Genomic DNA, 7,688 nt, shown 5'->3' with positions numbered 1-7,688 from the left:
GAGGTGAACTGGCACCTCTCCAGCTACCAGTCCACTACCATACTTTGGTCTGTATGGCGACTTGAACCAGCTTTTTTTAGTCAAGTTGCTAAAAGGACAATTTTTCAGAATAGTTTTTTTTACCAGTTTTTTACATTTTTTTACTGCACTGGTAGATTTCTTCTCTTGCTTAAAGAAAATAAAAGACTTAAAGGAACACGGCGACTTATTGGGACTTTAGCTTGTTCACTGTAACCCCCAGAGTTAGATAAGTCCATACACCACGGAACCGTCAGACAGAGTTACACCACGCACGGAGATGGGAAGGGTATGTATGGACTTATCTAACTCTGGGGGATAGTCCCAATAAGTCGGCGTGTTCCTTTAAGGGGCTAAAGAAAAGTAAATTGAGGATAGATAAACCAAAGGACCCCTTCTTCTTTGACCCCTGACCTCAACCCTATTGAGAACCTTTGGAGCATCCTCAAGCAAAAGATCTATGAGGTTGGGAGGCAGTTTGCATCAAGACAGCAGCTCTGGGAGGCTATTCTGACATCCTGCAAAGAAATTCAAGCGGAAACTTTCCATAAACTCACAAGTTCAATGGATGCAAGAATTATGAAGGTGATATCAAAGAAGGGGTCCTATGTTAACATGTAACTTGCCCTGTTAAGACGTGTTTGATTGAAATAGCTTTTGATTTCAGTAAATATGACCTCCTAATGCTGCAAATTCAGCAAATGAACATTTTCAGTTCTTTACAACCTATACAATGTTTTGAAACTCTGTTGTGCATAATAATGTGGAACAGTGCATTTTGTTTTTTTTATTTCTGAAAAAATACTGTTTCCATTGGGTGGTTTTGTTCAATGAAATTCAACTTATACCATAACGGTTGGTGACTTGAAAATTATACTGACTGTCATTTGCATCGATTATTTAGGAAAATCAGTGTAAAATAGCATTTACATAATAATTTGGAACACAGTGTAAGACTGGAGTGTTTATTTTGAAATGCAAACAAACACCTGGGTGCAGGTATTAGGTGTCCGAGAATTTTCAGCGCCATTGGTTTAAGAAACGTTAAAAACAACCTGATGCATTTCAGGGGGTTTTATACTTAAATGACTTTTTTTCTGAACGACATTTCCAACCTCACTATCTTCAGCATCAGCTGGTGAGAAGCTTCTCTGTCCTCTTTGTACCGTGGTGAATTGATTCATGAATAAAAGGCAGACTTAAATTGTTTGATAACCTTGTGTAACCCAACATAACCTTAAAAGTGCCAGCCATTCAAGTATAGAGGGACAGAATTAATGAATGAAATGATGAATGAGTCGGTGGAAAGACAATTAATCCATGAAAGAAAACGAGAGGAAGGTGAGTGAGTTAAATTAATAAAAAAAACAAAAAAAAACAGGAAAAAGACAGGATGACAAATTAAGTTTTATGTGAGAAAATGAGAACATCATTTTCCAGTGTGGTATGATTATTTGAAAACACAACTCATCACTTGAAGTTAACAATTATTAAAACGTTCTGTGTGTTTTTAAACTGTCAAACTGATTCGAATACACATTTCTTGCAGTGTGAACCGATGAACAACTTGGTGAATGGATTATGAATGGAAAAACCTCAGCAGCATCCCGTCTCATTTACCTCTCCTCCCCTGGTTTCCTGCCAGTTCTCCCAGCATCCTCTCTGCACAGCTGATTAGAGGCCCCTTCCTGTAACCGAGGACAAGACAAGGACAGCACCCTCTCCGTCTGCCAGGAAAGCTCTTAGATTCAGTCGCTGTGTCCGAGGCAGAGGCTGCAGCTCGATGAAGATGGATGGTCTAATCCTGTGAGGCGAAAGGTGGGTTAAAATTGCGGCCTGTGAAGACACAGGACTTCCATCTAATGAGATAATCACAAACCGCTGTCGTTTTTAGCTGTGAGCAGCAAAGTCAGCATTGTTTAGTTTCATTTTGTAGGGCTGCCCCCTCTAATCGGTCATTTTGGCGTTAGTCGCCTAAGATTTCTTTACTCGATTAGTCCTTTTTTTATTATTGCTTTTTACTTGCTGAATTACTTTTTTTGCCAAGAAACTTATGGGCACATCTCTGGTAAACATAAGAAACACAAGTGGTGCTTTTGCATGACTCTTTGTGGAGAACCTCAGTTTTACAGATCTGTCGATTAAATCGACAAATTGATTAGTTAAATAGATCTTTATTGTCATTGCATATATTTACACAACGAAACTTTGTTAGAGCAATCCAATTTGCAGCATTAAAATACTGGACAAAACAAATAAAAAAACTCACACACACACACACACACATCACTCATGCCTATGAACACATACAGGATTCCTTTCAAGTAATGGCATTAAGATGGATTCTGTTCCCCAGCATGAGTCCACTTGGCGGTCCAGAACCCAGCAGCACGCCTACCCAGCTAAACCCCAGAAACTAGGATACCCAGCCGGGTCCCAGCAGCATGTCTACCTAGACTATCCTTCCAAGCCCCTGGAGCCCTCTCACCCGTCCAAGCCCCAGCAGTCTTCTCACCCATCAAAGTCCCAGAAACCAGGCTACCTGTCCAATCCCCAGTCCACTTGGTGGTCCAGAACCCAGCAGCACGCCTACCCAGCTAAACTCCAGAAACTAGGATTCCCAGCAGCATGCCTACCTAGACTATCCTTCCAAGCCCCTGCAGCCCGCTGGCCCAGTCAGGCCCCAGCAGCCCGCCAAGCTCCAGAAAGGGGTGACTCAAACCAAAGCTGGCATGTGGGACCTTTTCTGGGGAGGTATTTTTGGTTTCAAGCCCACTGATACAAACCAAAAAATATTGCATCAAGTTATGACATTATGAGGGACTCCACTTGGCAAGCTAAGCACCAGCAGCCCACCTACCTGTCCAAGCACCAGCCACAATCTGTTATCGCTTCAAGTCATGCAATTGAAATGCATTCTGGTCCCCAACCTGAGTCCATTTTGCAGTCTAAAACCCAGCTGCCCGCCTACCTGACCAAGTCTTAGCAAAAAGTCACCCAACGCAAGGCTGGCATGATGTCGGATTTTACTCCTTCTCAGGGAGGTGGTGTTTTTGTCTTTAAGCCCACTCGCTCAAACCCACAAGTAAATCTTGATCCTAGAAGTTCAAGACCAATTCCAATGGTATCATCAGACCATCCCAGGTGGCGGCAGCAACAGGTGCCTGTGTCCAACAGACATCGTTGACCTTTCATGTAGGTATCCTAACTAATGTTAATGTAGACAATGTTATGCTTAAGTGAGGTTGAAGAAACGTGGTATTTCTTCATATGAAAATGCATTGCAAACTTGCTAAATGGTCTTTCTGTTCTCAGGTTCCCGACCTTTCTGGAAGCAGTCTGCTCTTGCATCAATTGTTTTTGAGACGGTCAATAAAATACTTGGAACTGCACTCTCTGCCTATGGATGTCATTTAGTTCTGTGAGTGACCGGTACATAGTATCCTGACAGATGGTATTGCATGTCTTAAATGCTCTACTCCAAATATTGGATGTAATATTGAACTATGGGTTTCTTTTTTGAGGCGGTAGGTCTGTATGCAAAAACAAATGGACCGGTAAGTTAAATGAGAAACTTCAACTGACAGTCTTCTACATCAAATCTGTTGCAGTGTCCTTTGGAACAGTAAGGGTAAATAGGTTTAGTTTAACGTCAGACTTTGACTTGTGTTCTGTACATATTTTGCTAGTATATCTATTTGGTCACAGGCTTGCAGTAAAGAAGAAAGGAAACAAGACTTTGAGAAGACCAGAGGGATATTTACAAAGTGAAAATGTACATATCAGATAAAATGCTTGAATATTGATGTTGCTGACAACTGAACTTTAAATTTTAGTTGTGCGCTGTGCTTCAAAGGGGTCATCAGCCATCACTTTCACTACTGGGTAATGTATTTCATTTCTACTGATGACCAATTATTTGGTGCTGAATCAAAGTATCTTATGGCACCTTTCATTAAGTGTCTAGACCATACTCTTACAAAGACCCACATTCCCCCATGAGCAAGCACTTGGCGACAGCAAGGAAAAACTCACCTTAACGGGAAGAAACCTTGAAAATGAGGGTTATGGCAAATACTAGCAGAGGGCATCTAGCAGAGCCACGACAACGAGCGCAACCATGATGCATGGCAACCTGTGAGACGAAAGCACAAAAACTTATGAAAATGCCAAGTTGTTATGCATTAAGGGGACATCAATATGTACAGAGGGAGAGAGGCGTGTAGATCATTGGAAACTACCCCAGTATTCCAAGCCTTATGCAGTATAACTAAGGGTGGTCCAGCCGTAACAAGCTTTATCAAAGTATTTAAGCCTACTCTGAAAAGTAGTGAGTGTGTCTGCCTCCTGGACCAGAACTGGAAGAGTTCCCAGGAGATTAGCCTTCAGCTATCCGCTTAAAACTCTCTCTTTGATAGATCTTGTAATTGGGGCTGGCTCAGGTTTGCCTTGGACCAGTCCTTAGTTATGTTGCTATAGGTTAAAGCTTGATTTATGGTCGTGCAGAGGCTCCACGCAGAGCTTTCACTGTAGCCTGTGTAAGAGGCCTGAAGTTTATACTTGTGAGTTGGTGTGTGCATTGATCTCTTTAAGGGAATAGCGGGGCCGGCATGTGTGTGTGCGTGGGGAGTTTGTGGTAGAGCGAGTGAGAGAGTGATGGCGATTAGCTTCGGAGCAAGTGCCGACTCTAGAGTCATAGTGGGAGAAACAGTGTCTCCCCTGTGCTTTCTGACCACGATGGGAAATTTGTAGCAGGAAAAGTTAAAACTCTCCTTGATATCATGTTGTTTATGGAGAAGGAGAACCAGGATTTGAGTAGGGGGAAATGCAACGCTACCAAGCCACAGCCGAGCAACGTGTAGTTACATTTTCCGAGAGGTGCACGTGAGGCTACGTCGTAGGGTCCAGTGTAGGTTTGTGTCTCTGGGTACCTACATATGTAGCCACAGCGTAGAGTTTACGCAGAAGTATAAATCACGCTTTAGTCTGCCAATGACACACTGAGCTCCATTCTCCTTTCTCTCTCTCCATCTGTGTGGATTCATGTCCCATTAATGCAGTGGTTCCCAAACTTTTTCTGCAGGGCCCCGCTTTTGTAAATGCATTTTTGCACTAGAGTCCTTGTGCTTTCTCGCCTCGCAGATTTCCTTGGATTGTGGTGGCACCCGGATCGTGGTTGCAGCTGCTGCTGTGGTCCTGATAGATGTTCTACATTGCTACTATTATCATCTTTAGCTTTACTGTTACTATAATTGTCAGTGCTATAATTATTATGAGTCATATTTCTGTATCTCTCTCTCATCCTCCGAACTGTTCTGTCCGAGGCTTCTGCCTGTTAAAAGGAAGTTTTTCCTTGCCACTGTCACACCAAATGCTTGCTCTTGGGGGGAATTCTTGGGTCTCTGTAAATTACAGAGTGTGGTCTGGACCTACTCTATTTGTAAAGTGTCCTGAGATAACTTCTGTTATGACTTGACACTATAAATAAAACTGAATTGAACTCTAGAAGTCAAATGTTATGTCTGCTTCCAGGCGCAGGGCTGATTGTAACAACACACGTAATTGGCCTACACTACGCTTAATTCACCTCACCAAACCTTTTTGGCTACGTTGCCTTCATCAGGATGGTGTCTGAGGCTGTTTTCAGTAGTATTCAGATAATGTACTGAAGCAAAAGTAGCAATACCACACTATAATACAAATACACTCAGTTACAAGTCAAAGTCCTGCATTTAATAATATAACTTGGTTACAGAATTGTAATGTAAAGGTATTGTTGTATATTGTTGTATTGTTGTAAGTTATTGTAAGACCTGAATAATTGTATGCTGTATTTGCATATCCATTTACTTTGTAATAAGATAATTTTGTGAAATAGGGACAGGACCAAATATATATATATTTTTTTATTTTTCAGGTTTTTTTTGTTGTTAAATTCTGATTGTTTGTGTTTTATTTTGTGGTTATCAATTTTTGTTTTGTCTTGCAACATTGTTGACTGTTCGAGATAAATAAATAAATTAAATTACCAGAAATATTTTCTGAGGTGAGCGGTTTTGTTTTGGTGATCTGAGATTATCTTGTTACACATTCTGTTTCTAAAAGCCAAGAATGATCTTCCATTTTTAAACTGTTGATGGTATCTTGATGTCTTCACTAGAGGGCGTCACATAGCAGTCAGAGAGCAAACTCCATTTCTTTAACTGGACTGTAAAAACCTTTTCTCTTTTTGTCTTGGCCACTGAAGGCACAGTTCAAGTGTCTGCGGTTAGAAAGTTTTAATCTCTTAACTATCTTTTTTTTTCTCCTTTCTCTTCAACTGAAAGTTTATTGATCTTTTCTTACTCCTCCTCTCTCTCTCTCTCTCTCTCTCTCTCTCATATCTGTCCCTAAACCTCCTCTGCCTTTGTCTCTCTTTATCCTCCAGGTTGTGAGATCAGTCCACTGCTTCTTTATTCAGTCTGTCTCACATCTACACACTGAAGACGTAGTGTCAACACACACACGTCAGCTATAAAATCAAATAAAAGCCTTGGGGCAGAAGGAAAATTTATTTTGCTTAAAGCATGCATGAAAAATAATGTCTGCATCAGACTGTAACATATCTGTCATTCCCTCTATTCTCTCGAGGCCGTGTTCACACTGGAACTAGAGCAAGTTAAGAGCTTGATAATGAGAACTACAAAGCAAACTTTTTTTCACAGACAATTACTTTAAACTCAAATTCATCCCTGGAAGCTCAGCAGGTTTTATCACCCGCTGCCTTCGTCTAGACTCAAATCTGCTTTTTGACCTTTGTGGTGCGTCTTTCTTTTGTCTGTCTCCCACATCCATTGTCACGTCCATGAATGCTATAAATGTCATCAGCTTTAAATTGAATTATAAAGGGTCATCTCCAGAAACAGTTTAAGCGTCCTGCGGCAACTCGGATATATCAAATATTTCATGGAGAATGATGAAGAAAAAACAACACAATATGAAAAGGTGTTACGTTGCTAAAGCTTCTTGTCTTGACAATAATTCAGTTGATTGCAGATGGTATAAATTATACCATCTGCAATCAACTGAATTATTGTCTTTATTGTTTTTCAGGAAAATCCTGACTATCTGCACGCTGCCACCTGTAAGTCTGTTTTTTTGCCCTTTGAACTCAGTAAAATGCCTTTTTTCCTACCAGTAGGCTCTTTGTTTGTGAATTTAGGTTCTCATTTCTGTTTCCAGCGACGTAAACGTCAACACGAATGTTTCCCATGATACGGAAGCCAATTTAAAAAGGCATTAACCCAGTCATTTTCTCCAGGTTTACAGAGTATGAGGTTAACCAGCTTTGGAATAGATCTGCTGGAAGCAAACCTCACAGACAGCTTTGTGTCAGGGTTCACGGTTCTTTATTTGTCATGTGCACAACAGAAGTAGTCCTTGGCAATGAGAAATTTAGGCCTCAGGCATCTCCAACAATGTTCATTAAATAACAATAAAAAACACATACAAGTCAAAGCAAAATCTGAGTCTAAGAAAAAAGAAAAAATAGTTCAAGTTAGGGCTAAAATATAAACAAAAATATGATATCATGATATAATAAATTTGTGTAGACAGTATTGCAAAGGAATAAGACTGAATGTAAAAAAGAAATGTGATATTGTATATATGCATAATGAAAAGTAAACATA

At 40.5% G+C, this 7,688-nt stretch overlaps 1 long non-coding RNA gene across 1 annotated transcript; it reads left to right on the top strand.

The window, feature by feature from the left end:
- Positions 1-2,997: 2,997 nt before the first annotated feature.
- On the top strand, positions 2,998-3,410 carry LOC116046404. Its single transcript, XR_004104140.2, has 2 exons — positions 2,998-3,213; positions 3,334-3,410. It is a non-coding gene; the product is annotated as an uncharacterized LOC116046404 (long non-coding RNA).
- The last annotated feature ends 4,278 nt before the right edge of the window (positions 3,411-7,688 follow it).

The sequence above is a fragment of the Sander lucioperca genome, chromosome 16 (assembly GCF_008315115.2).
Source record: "Sander lucioperca isolate FBNREF2018 chromosome 16, SLUC_FBN_1.2, whole genome shotgun sequence".
NCBI lineage: Eukaryota > Metazoa > Chordata > Actinopteri > Perciformes > Percidae > Sander > Sander lucioperca.
This window is presented reverse-complemented; position numbering and strand designations above follow the sequence as displayed.